Source organism: Microcaecilia unicolor, chromosome 6 (genome assembly GCF_901765095.1).
Source record: "Microcaecilia unicolor chromosome 6, aMicUni1.1, whole genome shotgun sequence".
NCBI classification, from domain to species: Eukaryota; Metazoa; Chordata; class Amphibia; order Gymnophiona; family Siphonopidae; genus Microcaecilia; species Microcaecilia unicolor.
The window spans coordinates 26,588,635-26,610,064 of NC_044036.1; the positions used below are offsets into that span (position 1 = coordinate 26,588,635).

At 47.8% G+C, this 21,430-nt stretch overlaps 1 protein-coding gene across 2 annotated transcripts in view; it reads right to left on the reverse strand.

Annotated features, from left to right (window-relative positions):
• The window catches only part of CC2D1B (coiled-coil and C2 domain containing 1B), a 163,914-nt gene that overhangs the window by 126,610 nt on the left and 15,874 nt on the right, over window positions 1-21,430 (reverse strand). The window lies entirely within an intron of this gene.

Sequence of the window (21,430 nt, forward strand, 5' to 3'; positions counted from 1 at the left end):
ATTCAATAGTTAATTAACTAAGAAAATGCTACATAAAAAATGCAAAAAATACAAGTTGGACCAATGAGGATTTTGAGTGTGCAATCAACAGCAGTGCCAATAAATTGATTGGAGGAAACCACTGCTGATGGTCCTGATACAGCTATGAGATTATTATGATTATATGTAAAGGAACCATAAGTTTGACTTGTGAATTTCATGTTTGGAAAGTTTGAACCATTGAATGATATTGCTGGGTTGCTTCAGAATACATATTCCGCACAGGCGGCTGATAAATAAACTGAGTGCCCTCGGTATGTGCACCAAAGTGACTGACTGGGTTAAAAACTGGTTAAGTGGAAGGAGACAGAGGGCAGTGGTAAATGGAGTTTGCTCTGAGGAAAAAGATGTTAGCAGTGGTGTATCGCAGGGATCGGTCCTTGGGCTGGCTCTTCTTAACATATTTGAGAGTGACATTACGGAAGGACTGTCCGGTAAGGTTTGTCTCTGTGAACGATACCAAACTTTGTAATAGAGTAGACACCCCAGAAGGTGTGAACAGCATGTGGAGGAATCTGGCAAAACCTGAAGAATGGTCCAGCAATTGGCAACTTAGATTTAATGCTAAAAAATTAAGGGGCCTACACCTAGGTTGCAAGAAATCCAAGGGAACGGTATAGTATAGGGGGTGAAGTACTTCTACATAAGTACATAAGTAGTGCCATACTGGGAAAGACCAAAGGTCCATCTAGCCCAGCATCCTGTCACCGACAGTGGCCAATCCAGGACAAGGGCACCTGGCATGCTCCCCAAACGTAAAAACATTCCAGACAAGTTATACCTAAAAATGCGGAATTTTTCCAAGTCCATTTAATAGCGGTCTATGGACTTGTCCTTTAGGAATCTATCTAACCCCTTTTTAAACTCCGTCAAGCTAACCGCCCGTACCACGTTCTCCGGCAACGAATTCCAGAGTCTAATTACACGTTGGGTGAAGAAAAATTTTCTCCGATTAGTTTTAAATTTACCACACTGTAGCTTCAACTCATGCCCTCTAGTCCTAGTATTTTTGGATAGCGTGAACAGTCGCTTCACATCCACCCGATCCATTCCACTCATTATTTTATACACTTCTATCATATCTCCCCTCAGCCGTCTCTTCTCCAAGCTGAAAAGCCCTAGACTTCTCAGCCTCTCTTCATAGGAAAGTCGTCCCATCCCCACTATCATTTTCGTCGCCCTTCGCTGTACCTTTTCCAATTCTACTATATCTTTTTTGAGATACGGAGACCAGTACTGAACACAATACTCCAGGTGCGGTCGCACCATGGAGCGATACAACGGCATTATAACATCCGCACACCTGGACTCCATACCCTTCCTAATAACACCCAACATTCTATTCGCTTTCCTAGCCGCAGCAGCACACTGAGCAGAAGGTTTCAGCGTATCATCGACGACGACACCCAGATCCCTTTCTTGATCCGTAACTCCTAACGTGGAACCTTGCAAGACGTAGCTATAATTCGGGTTCCTCTTACCCACATGCATCACTTTGCACTTGTCAACATTGAACTTCATCTGCCACTTGCACGCCCATTCTCCCAGTCTCGCAAGGTCCTCCTGTAATCGTTCACATTCCTCCTGCGACTTGACGACCCTGAATAATTTTGTGTCATCGGCGAATTTAATTACCTCACTAGTTATTCCCATCTCTAGGTCATTTATAAATACATTAAAAAGCAACGGACCCAGCACAGACCCCTGCGGGACCCCACTAACTACCCTCCTCCACTGAGAATACTGGCCACGCAATCCTACTCTCTGCTTCCTATCTTTCAACCAGTTCTTAATCCATAATAATTCCCTACCTCCGATTCCATGACTCTGCAATTTCTTCAGGAGTCGTTCGTGCAGCACTTTGTCAAACGCCTTCTGAAAATCCAGATATACAATATCAACCGGCTCCCCACTGTCCACATGTTTGCTTACCCCCTCAAAAAAATGCATTAGATTGGTGAGGCAAGACTTCCCTTCACTAAATCCGTGCTGACTTTGTCTCATCAGTCCATGTTTTTGTATATGCTCTGCAATTTTATTCTTAATAATAGCCTCCACCATCTTGCCCGGCACCGACGTCAGACTCACCGGTCTATAATTTCCCGGATCTCCTCTGGAACCCTTCTTAAAAATCGGAGTAACATTGGCTACCCTCCAGTCTTCCGGTACTACACTCGATTTTAGGGACAGATTGCATATTTCTAACAGTAGCTCCGCAAGTTCATTTTTTAGTTCTATTAATACTCTGGGATGAATACCATCAGGTCCCGGTGATTTACTACTCTTCAGCTTGCTGAACTGACCCATTACATCCTCCAAGGTTACAGAGAATTTGTTTAGTTTCTCCGACTCCCCCGCTTCAAATATTCTTTCCGGCACCGGTGTCCCCCCCAAATCCTCCTCGGTGAAGACCGAAGCAAAGAATTCATTTAATTTCTCCGCTACGGCTTTGTCCTCCTTGATCGCCCCTTTAACACCATTTTCGTCCAGCGGCCCAACCGACTCTTTGGCCGGTTTCCTGCTTTTAATGTATCTAAAAAAATTTTTACTATGTATTTTTGCTTCCAACGCTAATTTCTTCTCAAAGTCCTTTTTTGCCCTCCTTATCTCCGCTTTGCATTTGGCTTGGCATTCCTTATGATCTATCCTGTTACTTTCAGTTGGTTCTCTTCTCCACTTTCTGAAGGATTGTTTTTTGGCTCTAATGATTTCCTTTATCTTACTGTTTAGCCACGCCGGCTGACGTTTAGTCTTTTTTCCCTTTTTTCTAATACGTGGAATATATTTGTCCTGAACCTCCAGGATGGTGTTTTTAAACAGCATCCACGCCTGATGCAAGTTTTTTACTCTGCGAGCTGCTCCTTTCAGTCTTTTTTCACCATTTTTCTCATTTTGTCGTAATCACCTTTTCTATAGTTAAACGCTAGCGTACTTGATTTCCTAGTTTCACTTCCTTCAATGCCAATATCAAAACCGATCATATTATGATCACTGTTATCAAGCGGCCCTCGTATCGTTACCCCCTGCACTAGATCATGAGCACCACTAAGGACTAAGTCTAGTATTTTTCCTTCTCTTGTCGGCTCCTGAACTAGCTGTTCCATGAAGCTGTCCTTGATTTCATCAAGAAATCTTATGTCCCTTGCGTGTACAGATGTTACATTAACCCAGTCTATATGCGGGTAATTGAAATCCCCCATTATTATTGTGTTGCCCAGTTTGTTTGCGTCCCTGATTTCCTTTAACATTTCCGCATCCGTCTGTTCGTCCTGGCCAGGCGGACGGTAGTACACTCCTATCACTATCCTTTTCCCCTTTGCACATGGAATTTCAAACCACAGTGATTCCAAGGAGTGTTTTGTTTCCTGCAGAATTTTCAATCTATTTGATTCAAGGCTCTCGTTAATATACAATGCTACCCCTCCACCAATCCGATTCACCCTATCACTACGATATAATTTGTATCCCGGTATGACAGTGTCCCACTGGTTATCCTCCTTCCACCAGGTCTCAGAGATGCCTATTATATCTAATTTTTCATTTAGTGCAATATATTCTAACTCCCCCATCTTATTTCTTAGGCTCCTGGCATTCGCATATAGACATTTCAAACAATGTTTGTTGTTCCTAAGTACATCATGCTTAGTACTTGACAGTATTAATTGGCAATCTTTTGTCTGATTTTTATTGTTATTTAAAGATACCCAATCTACTACAATCTCTTTTGCAACCTCACTATCAGGATACTCTATCTTCCCTGTTATGGTGATATCTTTGAAAGATACCTTATCCCGAACCATGCTCTTTTGAGCGACTGTCAGCCTTCCCCCCATTTCTAGTTTAAAAGCTGCTCTATCTCCTTCTTAAACGCCGATGCCAGCAGCCTGGTCCCACTCTGGTTAAGATGGAGCCCATCCTTTCGGAATAGGCTCCCCCTTCCCCAGAATGTTGCCCAGTTCCTAACAAATCTAAAGCCCTCCTCCCTGCACCATCGTCTCATCCACGCATTGAGACTCTGGAGCTCTGCCTGTCTCTTGGGCCCTGCGCGTGGCACAGGTAGCATTTCAGAAAATGCTACCCTGGAGGATCTGGATTTCAGCTTTCTACCTAAGAGCCTAAATTTTGCTTCCAGAACCTCTCTCCCACATTTTCCTATGTCATTAGTACCCACATGTACCAAGACAGCCGTCTCCTCCCCAGCACTATATAAAATCCTATCTAGGTGACGCGTGAGGTCCGCCACCTTCGCACCAGGCAGGCAAGTCACCAGGCGATCCTCACGTCCACCAGCCACCCAGCTATCTATATGCCTAATGATCGAATCACCAAGTACAACAGCTGTCCTAACCTTTCCCTCCCGGGCAACATTTGGAGATATATCCTCGGTGCGAAAGGATAATACATCCCCTGGTGGGCAGGTTCTGTGTATGAAAGAAAAGCAGGACTTGGGGGTGATTGTGTCTGATGATCTCAAGGTGGCCAAAGGCAACGGTCAAAGCCAGAAGGATGCTCGGGTGCATAGGGAGAGGAATGGCCAGCAGGAAAAAAAGAGGTGATAGTGTCCTTGTATAAGTCTCTGGTGAGGCCCCAATTCTGGAGACCACACCTATGAAAAGATGGATGGATGGAGTCGATCCAGAAGGTGGCTACAAATGTCTCTGTCATAAAGTGTATGTATACTTTGGGAGAGAGGGGATATGATAGAGATGTTTAAATTACCTCTGTGGCATTAATGTACAGGAGATGAGCCTTTTTCAAATGAAGGAAAACTCTGAAATGAGAGGGCAGAGGGTGAAGTTAAGAGGTGTTAGGCCCAGTAGTAAGCTAAGGAAATACTTTTTCATGTAAAGGGTGGTGGACATGTGGAACCGCCTCCCAGTGGAGGTGTGGAGATGACGACTGTGTCTAAATTTAAGAAAGCGTGGGACACGCAAGTGGGTTCTCCTAGGGAAAGGAGGAGATAGTGGTTGCTGTGGATAGACAGACTGGATGGCCGATTTGGATCTTATCTGCCGTCATATTTCTATGCCTTTTGTGATAACCACAGTGTCTGCCCTTACAGGAGGAGACCGCCAGAGGGCGCTCGCCCACTGAAATTGGGAAAATGCCCATTCTGGCCACTAGAGGGAGCTCCAGGGATCGAGCTGAGTATGGGCATGTATGGGCCAGTAGAGGGAGCTCCAGAGAGATAGCTGTGGGGAGGGAGAAGAGGCTTCTAGGCCAGATCTTTCTGGAACCAGAGGGGCGAGGTTTCAAGAGGTGGGGAGGTTTATTGGACACCTCATAAATAGCTTCCTCTTAGCAGAGGGGTGAGGGTTTGCCCGAAAGAGAGGAGGGTTCCCCCCCAGGAGAAAGCCTGGCTGTGCCCTATGGCCCTGTGTGTCCCCAAAGGAAAAGATGGGGAGTCAAGAACAACCCAGAGGTACTGTGTGTCCCAGGATAAGAAGTATAGACTATGTGTTTAGGCAACAGGGCAAGGAGAAAAGTTTGAAATGGAAGATTGCCCTGTGTAGGAAGAAGTGAACTTATAAGCTGGAAGAACTGTTTTAAGCTTGGGAAAGTGTTTAGAAGAACCAACAGCCGTGGGGTGGAGGATGGGACCGTAAGGTTAATGTGAATAAAAGAAGGTTCCATCCAGGGGAGGAGGCTGTTGTACCCTGAGACCCAGATGTCCTCAGGGAATGGTCTCAGGGGGGTGAATCTCAGTCAGAATGAGAATGGGAAAGCCAGGTTCCAAGAAAAGACTGTAACCGAGCTAATAAACTGAATTTACATGTAACTGGCTAATTTGCATATTGTTTTGGGCCAGCCGAAGAAGCTGGGCTATCTCCCCAGAAAAGAGGGACCTGGGGGGCCCCACCTAGAGAGCTGGAAAAGGGGAGGGGCGGTTACCAGGGGATACAGCGGAGAGGCAGGACCAGGACTGCCGATTAAGGAAGAGGTCACCCTGAGGAAAAGGGGAAGACCAAACCTAGAGGCCGGAATGAATGCAACCACATAGAAATCTGGTTTCAAGGTGGTTCCCTGTGGTAAAAGGCTGGTGAGGCCAGGCAGGAGCCCCTAGAGGACCAAGGCACACCAGAGAAGGCTCCGGTAGGGGGGGGTTTACAAAGGGCACTAGCCTAGAGAGTCCTGAGGGTGGAATAACCCCCAGGAAGACAAGGACAGGCAATAATTGTATCCCCCCAGGAAAGGGTGCAGAAAGGCCCACTGACTACAGGAAGGTTCTGGAGGACTAGAGAACTCGAAAAGAAAGCTGAGTGGAGCAGGTGTCCGTTTCCAGAGGAGGCCCCGGTATGAGGATAGCGGGAGCGGTCAAGTTCCAGAGGTCAGTCAGTCGAGAGACACGACGTCTACTGTGATCCTTTTTACACTTTGCGATTATAAGTTTATTTATTATCCACCATTAATAGCTTTAACAAGTTATAGGGTCACTGAAAAAAATAAATACAGAAATTATCCATCAAGATAATAAAATTAAATTAAAATTGAAGCAGCAGTTTTTACAAACTGTAAGAAAAAGGAGCTAAGAGACTTTGTCCAACTTCATACTTACTGACCCCCCCTTGTTAATATACACCCAGCCTTTTGGATATCCTACAGTAAAGCGAATGCTACATACCTGTAGAAGGTATTCTCCGAGGACAGCAGGCTGATTGTTCTCACTGATGGGTGACGTCCACGGCAGCCCCTCCAATCGGAATCTTCACTAGCAAAAACCTTTGCTAGCCCTCGCGCGCCGATGCGCACCGCGCATGCGCGGCCGTCTTCCCGCCTGAAACCGGTTCGTGCCGGCCAGTCTCATATGTAGCAAGACAAAGAGAAGGGAAGACACAACTCCAAAAGGGGAGGCGGGCGGGTTTGTGAGAACAATCAGCCTGCTGTCCTCGGAGAATACCTTCTACAGGTATGTAGCATTCGCTTTCTCCGAGGACAAGCAGGCTGCTTGTTCTCACTGATGGGGTATCCCTAGCCCCCAGGCTCACTCAAAACAAAAAACATGGTCAACTGGACCTCGCAACGGCGAGGACATAACTGAGATTGACCTAACAATTTTTCCAACTAACTGAGAGTGTAGCCTGGAACAGAAAAAACATGGGCCTAGGGGGGTGGAGTTGGATTCTAAACCCCGAACAGATTCTGAAGCACTGACTGCCCGAACCGACTGTCGCGTTGGGTATCCTGCTGCAGGCAGTAATGAGATGTGAATGTGTGGACAGATGACCACGTCGCAGCTTTGCAGATCTCTTCAATAGTGGCTGACTTCAAGTGGGCCACTGACGCAGCCATGGCTCTAACATTATGAGCCGTGACATGACCCTCAAGAGCCAGCCCAGCCTGGGCGTAAGTGAAGGAAATGCAATCTGCTAGCCAATTGGATATGGTGCGTTTCCCCACAGCCACTCCCCTCCTGTTGGGATCAAAAGAAACAAACAATTGGGCGGACTGTCTGGTGGGCTGTGTCCGCTCCAGATAGAAGGCCAATGCTCTCTTGCAGTCCAATGTGTGCAGCTGACGTTCAGCAGGGCAGGAATGAGGACGGGGAAAGAATGTTGGCAAGACAATTGACTGGTTCAGATGGAACTCCGACACAACCTTTGGCAAGAACTGAGGGTGAGTGCGGAGGACTACTCTGTTATGATGAAATTTGGTGTAAGGGGCCTGGGCTACCAGGGCCTGAAGCTCACTGACTCTACGAGCTGAAGTAACTGCCACCAAGAAAATGACCTTCCAGGTCAAGTACTTCAGATGGCAGGAGTTCAGTGGCTCGAAAGGACGTTTCATCAGCTGGGTGAGAACAACATTGAGATCCCATGACACTGTAGGAGGCTTGACAGGGGGCTTTGACAAAAGCAAACCTCTCATGAAGCGAACAACTAAAGGCTGTCCTGAGATCAGCTTACCTTCCACACGGTAATGGTATGCACTGATTGCACTAAGGTGAACCCTTACAGAGTTGGTCTTGAGACCAGACTCAGACAAGTGCAGAAGGTATTCAAGCAGGGTCTGTGTACGACAAGAGCGAGGATCTAGGGCCTTGCTGTCACACCAGACGGCAAACCTCCTCCATAGAAAGAAGTAACTCCTCTTAGTGGAATCTTTCCTGGAAGCAAGCAAGATGCGGGAGACACCCTCTGACAGACCCAAAGAGGCAAAGTCTACGCTCTCAACATCCAGGCCGTGAGAGCCAGAGACCGGAGGTTGGGATGCAGAAGCGCCCCTTCGTCCTGTGTGATGAGGGTCGGAAAACACTCCAATCTCCACGGTTCTTCGGAGGACAACTCCAGAAGAAGAGGGAACCAGATCTGACGCGGCCAAAAAGAAGCAATCAGAATCATGGTGCCTCGGTCTTGCTTGAGTTTCAACAAAGTCTTCCCCACCAGAGGTATGGGAGGATAAGCATACAGCAGACCCTCCCCCCAGTCCAGGAGGAAGGCATCCGATGCCAGTCTGCCGTGGGCCTGAAGCCTGGAACAGAACTGAGGGACTTTGTGGTTGGCTCGAGATGCGAAGAGATCTACCAAGGGGGTGCCCCACACCTGGAAGATCTGTCGCACTACACGGGAATTGAGCGACCACTCGTGAAGTTGCATAATCCTGCTCAACCTGTCGGCCAGATATGTGGCTTGGAGCACCATGCCGTGACGGCGAGCCCAGAGCCACATGCTGACGGCTTCCTGACACAGGGGGCGAGATCCGGTGCCCCCCTGCTTGTTGACGTAATACATGGCAACCTGGTTGTCTGTCTGAATTTGGATAATTTGGTGGGACAGCCGATCTCTGAAAGCCTTCAGAGCGTTCCAGACCGCTCGTAACTCCAGGAGATTGATCTGCAGATCACGTTCCTGGAGGGACCAGCTTCCTTGGGTGTGAAGCCCATCGACATGAGCTCCCCACCCCAGGAGAGACGCATCCGTAGTCAGCACTTTTTGTGGCTGAGGAATTTGGAAAGGACGTCCCAGAGACAAATTGGACCAAATCGTCCACCAATACAGGGATTTGAGAAAACTCGTGGACAGGTGGATCACGTCTTCTAGATCCCCAGCAGCCTGAAACCACTGGGAAGCTAGGGTCCATTGAGCAGATCGCATGTGAAGGCGGGCCATGGGAGTCACATGAACTGTGGAGGCCATGTGGCCCAACAATCTCAACATCTGCCGAGCTGTAATCTGCTGGGACGCTCGCACCCGCGAGACGAGGGACAACAAGTTGTTGGCTCTCGCCTCTGGGAGATAGGCACAAGCCGTCGGAGAATCCAGCAGAGCTCCTATAAATTCGAGTCTCTGCACTGGGAGAAGATGGGACTTTGGATAATTTATCACAAACTCCAGTAGCTCCAGAAGGCAAATAGTCATCTGCATGGACTGTAGAGCCCCTGCCTCGGATGTGTTCTTCACCAGCCAATCGTCGAGATATGGGAACACGTGCACCCCCAGCCTGCGAAGTGCCGCTGCTACTACAGCCAAGTACTTCGTGAACACTCTGGGCGCAGAGGCAAGCCCCAAGGATAGCACACAGTACTGGAAGTGACGTGTGCCCAGCTGAAATCGTAGATACTGTCTGTGAGCTGGCAGTATCGGGATGTGCGTGTAGGCGTCCTTCAAGTCCAGAGAGCATAGCCAATCGTTTTCCTGAATCATGGGGAGAAGGGTGCCCAGGGAAAGCATCCTGAACTTTTCTTTGACCAGATATTTGTTCAGGGCCCTTAGGTCTAGGATGGGACGCATCCCCCCTGTTTTCTTTTCCACAAGGAAGTACCTGGAATAAAATCCCAGCCCTTCCTGCCCGGATGGCACGGGCTCGACCGCATTGGCGCTGAGAAGGGCGGAGAGTTCCTCTGCAAGTACCTGCTTGTGTTGGAAGCTGTAAGACTGAACTCCCGGAGGACAATTTGGAGGTTTTGAGGCCAAATTGAGGGTGTATCCTTGCCGGACTATTTGAAGAACCCACTGATCGGAGGTTATGAGAGGCCACCTTTGGTGAAAAACTTTCAACCTCCCTCCGACTGGCAGGTCGCCCGGCACTGACACTTGGATTTCGGCTATGCTCTGCTGGAGCCAGTCAAAAGCTCGTCCCTTGCTTTTGCTGGGGAGCCGAGGGGCCTTGCTGAGGCGCACGCTGCTGACAAGAGCGAGCGCGCTGGGGCTTAGCCTGGGTCGCAGGCTGTCGAGAAGGAGGATTGTACCTACGCTTACCAGAAGAGTAGGGAACAGTCTTCCTTCCCCCAAAAAATCGTCTACCTGTAGAGGTAGAAGCTGAAGGCTGCCGGCGGGAGAACTTGTCGAAAGCGGTATCCCGCTGGTGGAGCTGCTCTACCACCTGCTCGACTTTCTCTCCAAAAATGTTATCCGCACGGCAAGGCGAGTCTGCAATCCGCTGCTGGATCCTATTCTCCAGGTTGGAGGCACGCAGCCATGAGAGTCTGTGCATCACCACACCTTGAGCAGCGGCCCTGGACGCAACATCAAAGGTGTCATACACCCCTCTGGCCAGGAATTTTCTGCACACCTTCAGCTGCCTGACCACCTCCTGAAATGGCTTGGCTTGCTCAGGGGGGAGCTTGTCCACCAAGCCCGCCAACTGCCGCACATTGTTCCGCATGTGGATGCTCGTGTAGAGCTGGTAAGACTGGATTTTGGCCACGAGCATAGAAGAATGGTAGGCCTTCCTCCCAAAGGAGTCTAAGGTTCTAGAGTCCTTGCCCGGGGGCGCCGAAGCATGCTCCCTAGAATTCAGCCTTCTTTAGGGCCAAATCCACAACTCCAGAGTCGTGAGGCAACTGAGTGCGCATCAGCTCTGGGTCCCCATGGATCCGGTACTGGGACTCGATCTTCTTGGGAATGTGGGGATTACTTAGTGGCTTGGTCCATGTCTTTTTGAGGACATAATGCATGGGTACTGTGGACGCTTCCTTAGGTGGAGAAGGATAGTCCAGGAGCTCAAACATTTCAGCCCTGGGCTCGTCCTCCACAACCACCGGGAAGGGATGGCCGTAGACATCTCCCGGACAAAGGCCGCAAAAGACAGACTCTCAGGAGGAGAAAGCTGCCTTTTAGGGGAGGGAGTGGGATCAGAAGGAAGACCCTCAGACTCCTCGTCAGAGAAATATCTGATGTCCTCCTCCTCTTCCCACGAGGCCTCACCTTCGGTATCAGACACAAGTTCACGGACCTGTGTCTGAAGCCATGCCCGGCTCGACTCCGTGGAACCACGGCCACGATGGGAGCGTCGAGAGGTAGACTCCCTCGCCCGCACCAGCGAAGCTCCCTCCGCCGACGTCGTCGGGGAGCCTTCCTGGGAGGCGACCGCAGTCGGTACCGCACGTGGCACCGATGTCGGAGACCTCACCCTGGGCAAGGGGCCAGCCGGCGCCTCACTCGACGGTACCGGTGGCGCAAGCACCCCCGGTACCGGAGGGGAAGGGCGCAACAGCTCTCCCAGAATCTCTGGGAGAATGGCCCAGACTCTCTCGTGCAGAGCGGCTGTGGAGAAAGACGTGGAAGCCGATGCAGGTGTCGATGTCAGAGTCTGTTCCGGGCGTGGAGGCTGTTCCGGGCTGTCCATAGTGGAGCGCATCGATACCTCTTGAACAGAGGGTGAGCGGTCCTCTCAGTGCCGATGCCTACTGGATGCCGACTCCCTCGGCGACCCAGAGCTCTCGGTGCCGATACGGGAAGGGGACCAGTGTCGATGCTTCTTCGACTTCTTGGGACGAAGCATGTCACCGGAGCTTCCCGGCACCGACGAGGAGGACGTAGAATCCAACCGTCGCTTCCTCGGGGCCGAGGCCGAAGAAGGTCGGTCTCGGGGGGGCTGTACCGCAGGAGCCCTCAGGGTAGGGGGAGACCCACCCGAAGGCTCACAGCCACCAGCAGGGGAATGGACAGCCCTCACCTGCACTCCAGTCGAAGCACCACCGTCCGACGACATCAGCAGAAGTGGAGGTCCCGGTACCACCGACACCGCCTTCTGATGACTCAGCCCCGATGCAGAGGGTCGATGCCTCGATGCAGTCGCGGCCAAGGACGGAGGTCTAGACGCTGTCGACGTCTATGCACTCGATACTCCCGGTGCCGATGCCGACGAAGAGCCCGAGAACAAAACGTTCCACTGGGCCAATCTCGCTACCTGAGTCCGCTTTTGTAAAAGGGCGCAGAGACTACAGGCCTGCGGGCGGTGCCCAGCCCCCAGACACTGAAGACACGACGCGTGCCTGTCAGTGAGCGAGATTACTGGGGCGCACTGGGTGCACTTCTTGAAGCCGCTGGGAGACTTCGATGACATGAGCGGAAAAATCGCGCCGGCGAAATCAAAACTCGTAATTGCGGCAGGCACCAAAAAGAGGGGGAGAAAAAAATTCGACCTGAGGCCTGAAAAGGGCCTACCCCGAAGACGAAAGAAAACTTACCGGGGCAAAAACTGGAAATAGCGGGAAAAAGACCGAAAAGGTCCTCTTCCGAAATCCTTTTTTTTTTTTTTAGCGAAAGTCAAAAAGAGACGCGCGAGGTCGACTTAAGGGGAGCGAACAGCGTAACACGACCGTACCGAGCGTGGACAAAAGAAGACTGGCCAGCGCGAGCCGGTTTCGGGCGGGAAGACGGCCGCGCATGCGCGGTGCGCATCGGCGTGCAAGGGCTAGCAAAGGTTTTTGCTAGTGAAGATTCCGATTGGAGGGGCTGCCGTGGACGTCACCCATCAGTGAGAACAAGCAGCCTGCTTGTCCTCGGAGAATTCACAATTCTAAACCCTGATCGAGCTTTACACTTCTAATACATTCAGGAAATATGTCCTTCTCAGACATGGAAAATGAGAATCCATTGTGCAGGGAAGGTTATAGTTGTAAATATTAAGAAAGGAAGAAGTTCAAACTTCAACAAAAGATGGCTACAGAAATTTTATAGCATATGATTCAGAAACATAAGGAGCTTGATATTCACACACACAGTCCCCGTCTTCGAAATGTCAAATCAATATTTATTGACCAATGCTATCTATTTAGGAAGCAATGTTTAATATCTACATATAACTTCAGATGTTCTATCAGCTATTCATGCAGTCCATCACAATACATGTTGGGGAGGGGATTAACTGTGCAATGAGCTGTCTAGTTTTAGTCAGCAGAAAAGAGTGCAAATGCTATTGCAGAAAAATATGCACCGTGATTTGATGGCACATACTTTGCTAGTGGGCAGGCACAGAATCGAGTGCACAAGCAGGAACATAAATTATAAAATGCTATGATTTACATGCATAAGTGCAGTGATCACGCCTTAATTTAGGTGCATTTTCGACCATTTGCATTGGTATTCCAAAAAAAGAAGAGAAGGTGCCCATTTCCTTCATAACGTAGGTTTAAAATAGGCAATTTACAAATTTATTAAATTTGATATCCCGCCTTACCAATGTAAACTAATGCATTACATCTTAAGACAGTTCAGATTTTGTAAGCACCATAGTAGTGAAACCTGCTTGGTGTCATATCTTAGCGAAGTTGGGCAACATTTAGACGCAGGTATACATGCTCTTGGTTTTTCTCAACCTTTCTGCAACCTTCCCACCTTACTGTTATACTGTAGAATTATCCTTAAAGGACATTATTTTAGACACTTATCCACATGCAGGTAACCAATTTTAAAAAGCTTCTATTTACATATGAATATCCACACCACACAGAGATTTCACGAGGGTGTGGTTTGGGTGGGACTAAAATCTACATGTGCATTTCCCATTATACAAAGCGAATACATGTGTATGGGGGAAAATTCTCCTGCTCAAAGGCATAAATAGGTTACGAGGGAAAAGTAATCGTGCTGCTGATGCTTTATTTAGACTACCTGCTGGGGAATGCAAAAGTGAAAGTGAAAGTCTAACTGAAGAGAAAGATTTTTTTTCAAGTGTCTACTGCGGAGCTCACTACCTGTTTGAAAACTGTAATAAAACTGATTATAATGGAGTTGGAGACAACACAACCCTTGAATTATGAGGAGTGGTCTGCTGAGACAAAAGAGTTATGGAAGCAAAGACAGAGACTGGTACTTAAAAATGGGATACTTTGCCGGATTGTTGAAGACTTTAGAGATGGCAGTGAGATTGTACAAATTGTGTTACCGGATTCTGAAAAAAATAAAATTCTGGAATTATATCATAATAAAAGAGGACATTTTGCAGCTGAGATTACTTGCAAGCAAATAAGAAAGAAATATTTTTAGATACACCTGTCGAAAGATGTGAAGGTTTGAATTCAAAACTGTAAAAATTGTGCTTGGGCAAAAGAATCTGTGCCTAGGGAGAGAGTGCCAATGCAACCATTTACTGTCATAATGCCTCAGGAGGTGGTGGCATTGGATTACACAGTACTAGAAAAGGATACGTGGGATACAAACGTAACAAATAAATAAATAAAATAAAAAGTGCTAGCTTTGGCCAGGGCTTTAAATGAAGGCTCAACAGAATCATTCTCCTTAATTTCATGTATATTTCCACCTACAAGATGAAACAAAGGGTCATGTTTACTAACACGTGCTAAGGGCGCTAGCGTTTTTAGCGTGTAATAATGATTAGCACACGCTAAACAGTAAGTCGCCCATACAAACATATGAGCAACTCTAGCATTTAGAGCATGCTAGCGTACCTTAGTAAACATGGTCCAAAGTGACAATTGTGGCCTCACTAGGTAACTGGCAACAAGTACATCTGTAGGTTTAGAAAATGGAGCAACTACACATGGGAGTTGACATTTTGTGGAAAAAAGAACGCCTTAGAGTAGGGTTACCATATTTGGTCACCCCAATAAGAGGACACATGCCCTGCCCCCACCACACCCGCCCCCTTTCACACCCTCGCACCGCCCCGTCACACACCCTGTCACCCCCCTTCCCTTACCTTACTCTACTGCCCTGGTGGTCCAGTGACCTCTTCGGGGCAGGAAAGAGCCCCCTCTTTGCTGCCCTGCATCCTGTTGCTGATCTCGGCGCCGATTCAAAATGGCCGCTGAGAGTTGAAGTCTCATGAGGTCGCTTTAACTCTCGGCGGCCATTTTGAATCAGCGCCGAGATCAGCAACAGGATGCAGGGCAGCGCTCCGGGCAGGAAAGAGGGGGCTCTTTCCTGCCCCGAAGGCGGAAGAGGTCACTAGACCACCAGGGCAGTAGAGTAGTAAGTAAAGGGAGGGGAGGGCCGGGAGGCTAGCATAGGACAGCCCGCCCGCCCACCTTCCCGCCCGTTTGTCCAGAAATCCGGACAAACGGGCAGATTGGCAAAACCCGCCCGGTTGCCCGGACATGTCCTCAAAAAGAGGGCATGTCCGGGTAAATCCGGACATATGGTAACCCTACCTTAGAGCCTAGTTATGAATCTAGCCAGTGATGATTCAAGATGAAGATGGTTTGGCATATAATTCCACAAAAGTGGGGCCAATATATAAAATGCTGAATCCCTTGTGGACTTTGACTGAGAATGTGAAGAGGGAGGAATTACTAGTGGTGTGTTGTCAGAAGAGCACAAGGATATAGAGGTGGACTGTGGAATGAGATTACTAAAAAGAGCAGCGGGTAAGCCTACATGCATTGCCTTGAATGCCACTACCAGTCTCTTAAACTACCTGGCAGGAAATAGGCATCCAAAGATGTTGAATAAACAAAGGTGTAACGTGATCACTCAGGTTAGCATTGTGTAGAAGCTGAATCATGGTATTTTGTACAAGCTGAAGTTTCTTTATTTCAAACATTTTTATTGAGAACTCCACAAAATATACAGTCTCGTTTATCACAATATTAACAACCAGTATATACCAGTCTTTACAAAGTGTAAGTATACAACCATTGTCAACTTTTACTTTCTCTTACCATATTATTAAACCTCCCCCTGCCCCCCCTCCCCTCTTTGTGTTAACATTTTTATATTGAACACAGTCAAATTAAACAATTTCATATAATGATCCACTTTGCCAAACCAATACAGAACCACCCCGCTTCTATTGAACTCTGCAAATATTAATAACTAATAGTGGTACAAAGCCTTAACTCGTCACTTAACCTCACACCCAAAATCCCAAAAGCTGAAGTTTCTTAATCGCAACCTGGCAGACCCCATTATACAAAGAATTACAGTAGCCTAATCCTATATAATAATTCTCACCTCCAATGTTCTAATGTGCCTGGTACCGTGGCTCCCTCGGAGGTAGTCTGCTAGGCAGTTTAGAATGCACTGATGTCAGTGATGTCACTGACAGCTGCCTACTCCTCCCCCTACCTACCAATCAGCTCTCAGTGCCCCCCCCCCCCTCGGCGCAACACCCAAGCCCCTCCGCCCTGGCACAGCACCCAAGCCCCTACCCCTCCTCGACGCATCACCAAAGCCCCTACCCCCCTCTCGGGCACATCAACTCCCTTGCCACCCGCAGCCGCCAATACTAATGCTGTCCGGCCGCTGCTGCTTCTCCTGTGGAGCAGCAGCGGCCGGTACAAAAAGAAAACAGCCAAAAAAGATTTTTAACCTGAAACGCGGCTCCGTAGACAGCCATCTGGCATTGGCTGTCGTCACTGCAGCCGTTCCTCCTCTCCCCTCCACGTCACTGCCCCTGCAGGAAGACCCCGGAGGAGCGCAGCGACGTCAGAGGGGAGAGGAGGAGCGGCTGCAGAGATGACAGCCAATGCCAGATGGCTGTCTACGGAGCCGTGTTTTAGGTTTAAAATCTTTTTTTGGCTTTTTTCTTTTTGTACCGGCCGCTGCTGCTCAACAGGAGACGCAGCAGCAGCCGGACAGCGTTAGTATTGGCGGCTGCGGGTGGCAAGGGGGTTGATGTGCCCGAGGGGGGGGGGGGGTAGGGGCGGGTCGCTGGACATGGGTGGCTGGAGAGGGGCAGGGGGAGGGGAGGGTCGCTGGACATGGGTGGCTGCAGGGGGAGAGGAGGGTCGCTGGACATGGATGGCTGCGGGGGGGACAGGGAAGAGGGAGGTGGAGGAGGGGGTTATGAGACCAGATGGGTGGCTGCAGGGGAGGGCAGGGGAGACAGAAGAGACGCTGCAGGGGGGGGCAGGGGGAGAGGAGGGTCACTGGACATGGGTGGCTGGAGGGGGGCAGGGGAGAGAGGTGGGTCGCTGGACATGGGTGGCTACAGGGGGGGCAAGGGGAAAGGAGAGGAGGGTCGTTGGACATGGGTGGCTGCAGGGGGGGTAGGGGGAGAGGAGAGTCGCTGGACGTGGGTGGCTGCAGGGGGAGCAGGGGAGACAGGAGGGCCGCTGCACATGCGTGGCTGCAGGGGCAGAGGAGGGTTGGTGGGGAGGGGGTCCTGAGACCAGATGGGTGGCTGCAGGGGAGACAGGAAGGACAGTGCAGGGGGGAGATTACCTTGCTAGCGCCCGTTTCATTGCCTACCGAAACGGGCCTTTTATACTAGTCTACTAATAACGAGTGCATAGATCAACATCAAGGTGGTCTTAGGCTCAAGACAGGGCCACAGAGACACCTAATTTGGCAGAGACAAAAATAACAGGATTTCACCACAGTTGGTGCACAATTCACAACTGAACCATGTATTTCACTCTAAGGGGTCCTTCTACTAAGCTATGGTAAGTACTAACGCGTGCTTACTGCAGCTTAAAATGCCTTACCGTGGGGCACGGTCAGGTGTCCCGCAATAATTTTGGCATTGCTGCATGCTTCCCATGTGCTAAAAATTGATTTTATTTTTTAGTGCTGGGGGCGGGGCGGGGGCAGAGAGTAGGTATATTCTGTGCTAATCGGTTAGTGCAGCTACATTGCCATGCACTAACCGATTAGCGCATGAGCCCTTACTGCCTACAAAACAGGTGTCAGTAAGTGCTCACGCATTAAAGAGAAAATTAGTGTGGCCATTAATTAAAAAAAAAAAAAAGTGACTATTTTACTCATGTGGAAAAATGGCCTCAGCATGCAGGAATGACCCGTGCAAGCATGGGCTAAGGCCACTTTTACTACAGTTTGGCAATAGTGACCCTAAGAGAAGAAGAGGGGCTAGTTTTCTGACCTAAAACCAAAGGGAAAAGTGATGGGAAATATCAAGTCCTATAATCTACATGGCCCGACACGTCCGTGGATTAAAAACCAGTTGCCTGGAAACCAGCCATTGTGAGATCTGCGTAAGGCAATATTACATGGTGAAAAATCTAGCGAAATGGAATCCACAGAATAAAGAAGCTTAATATCAGCAAACAGAAACAGGAAGAGATTAATTCCTAATGACTTAATCATGGTAACAAGGGGAACAAGAAACAGATTAAAGAGGAGCCAGACAGATCTGCATGCAGTGGAAGCAGTGCTGCAAATCTCTCTCATGGATATTCATTGTGGCTATCCTGAAAACCTGACAGGTTGGGGTGTCTCTAGGATCAGGTTTGGGAAACACTGAACTAAATCAAAAGCTGCAGAAAGGTTCAGGAAAACCAAGAGAGCATATTTACATGTGTCTAACTTTGTTAAGACGTGACACCAAGCAGGTTTCATAAGAACGTAAGAATAACCATATTGGGTCAGACCAATGGTCCATCTAGAACAGTATCCTGCTTCCAACAGTGGCCAATTCAGGTCACAAGTACCTGGCAGAAACCTAATTAGTAGCAACATTCCATGCTACTGATCCCAGGGACAAGCAGTGGCTTCCTCATGTCCATCTCAATAACAGTCTATGGACTTTTTTTCCAGGAACTTGTCCAAACCTTTTTTAAACCCAGATATGCTAATCGCTGTTACCACATCCTCTGGCAGCAAGTTCCAGAGCTCAACTATTCTTTGAGTGAAAAAATATTTCCTCCTATTTGTTCTAAAAGTATTTCCATACAATTTCATCGTGTGTCCCCTGGTCTTTGTACGTTTTTCACTGCCATGGTGCTCACAAAATCTGAACTAAGATGTAAAGAATTATTTTACATTAAACCAAGTTCAATCACCTCAAATCCCCAGGAGCATCTTGGCCTCTTCTATGCAAACCTCTCACATACCTTTTAAGATGTCTCATTAGCCTTTTCTAAAACTAGGCAGGTCTGTCTGCAGAGCAGCATGTTTGTTTTCAAAGGGGATTTATAACGCAACGAGCAATTTACAGGCTATAGAGTCTAAAGCACAGACTACAGACTAGTGGAAACCCTATACAAGATCCACGAGAACACATCTACAATTAAGACTATACATACATAGTTAGTGAGGGGGTTTCTTAAACTACAGACTAAGCTATAAAATTTTAGAGCCAACTTCTCTGGCTTACAAAGAAATAATGCTCACCAGGTTTGCCCACTCTAGCTTGGACAAGCTTGGAAATTCAGTGTTTTCTTGTACATCAAATAGTGCCATAGATGGTCAAGTAGATACCAATTAGTTTTTCATGAAGATAGGTGCCATCAACAAATTAAGGTGAAGGAAACAGGAAAAGACTTATTTTCTTGGACGCTCCAACCTGTGTCCAGTGAAACATTACTTGTATATACCCTGTTATTGTGTGGGTCCGGGTTATGTGCAATGGCAACATGCCTCCCGATGCCAAATTTGTATGTGGGACTCATTTATACGAGGTAAAGTACAGGGGCAGATTGACTCCCTCCTTCAACCCCCTCCCTCTGACCCCAGATCCGGTGCTTCCTACCTTAAATCCTTTCTCCGCCCAGGTCTTTGGCAGAGGCAACAATTCACACAGGCTAACTGCCTGAGCTGCAGGCTCCAAGCTTGGGTGGATGGCCTAACTGTTACCACTGCTGAAGATCTGGGCAGAAAAGGATTTAAGGTAGACAGCACTGGATCTGGGGCCAGAGGAGGGGATTGAAGGGGAGAGTCTGGCCCTGCTGCGATGTCAAAGTTTTAAAAACTGCACCCCCAGACTCCAGACTGCAAACCACAGTCTGCCATTTGAGTAGGCCTGATCATGCATTTATATGTGCACCAAGAATACACAGTTTCAAGGTCTTTGCCTCCCGTCTACTGCTTCGATCGGTGTGTTAGGAAATTTCAGAAGCTATCACATGTCCCAGAAAACACAGCATGACAACCAATTTCCTTTCTTTCTCAATTTCCTCCCTATCATGCTTCCCAACTCCTTTTCCTGCCCTTCCAAAATGTTTCTTACCCATCTCAGGTCTGCTTGTGGTCTTTCTCCACTGTCCTCTGTACCAAACTCTAGCTTTTCTACCTAATAGCTGTGCAGTGCCCCGGATCCTCATACCCAGCCCCTCATCCCTTCTCTCTGTTGTGCACTCTCTCTCTCTCTCATGCTCTTTCCCCCCTGCTTCTATTTGTTCTTTCTCTCCTCTTCCTACTCTTTGCCTCTTGGATGCAGCTCTATATTATGCAGGATAGAGAAGCAGAACATGGTTTCTGACAGTCTCCATGGCCTGCTGGGAAAAATTAATCAGGGTGACATTTCAGATCATCAGCGAATTGCAGGTCACTACAAATGCCACACCCTGTGGAAGTTCACCAGCGCCATTCATTTTAATTGGGTTGAATCCTTTCAGAACACAGCTTTTTTTTTTTCTGTAGGAGAATATCAATATATAGACAGTCAGTTAACAACTGGAACTAAGGAAAATGTGCCAATTTCCATCTCCTGAACTGGTAAAGAAAGACTTAAAAGAAGATTGTAACAGTGGCCTTGGCTTTGAAAGCCTTGAAAAAAAAAGATAGAAAGATTGAAAGGCAGCAAGTAAAAATTAGAAACAACTATTTTATTTATTTATGGCATTTGTATCCCACATTATCCCACCTCTTTGCAGGCTCAATGTGGCTGACAATTCGTCATGGATACTGGAAATAGCAGTGAAGATACATTTGGTTTACAGAGGGTTTTGTGTTACATGGTGGAGAAATACATGAAGGTGTCAAAGCAGAAAGACATTATAAGACAGTCTGGAAGTTTTAAAGATTATACAGTTACACATGTTGATCTTTGTGATATATCTTGTCGAACAGATAGGTTTTCAATAGTTTGCGGAAAGCTGAGCCCTCCATTTCTTTTTTTTTAAATTCTTTATTTATTCAATTTTTCAATTGCATTCCAAAGATAAACTTTTGTCAAGAAAAAAAAAAACCAGGGAATTCCAAAGCAATATATATGGTCATTATGCTTAATCCATATGACAACAAAATCAGTTCCTTTATATATAGTCCTCAAATAAAGAGGCCGATTAACATAAATCTTACATAGAGGATTAAGATACTTTTAAGAAACTTATAAGAAAGGAAAGCGTTGAGCTATTTTATTGTTACATCTTCATAATTCAAAGTCCTAAATTAGATATCTATGGAGGTTTTGGAACCCTTGCATTCAAAAAGGATCTTAGTTGTATAGGTTCAGAGAAATGGTATGTCTTATTTTCAAAAAATATCACACATTTACATGGGAATATCAATTGGAATTTTGCACCCAT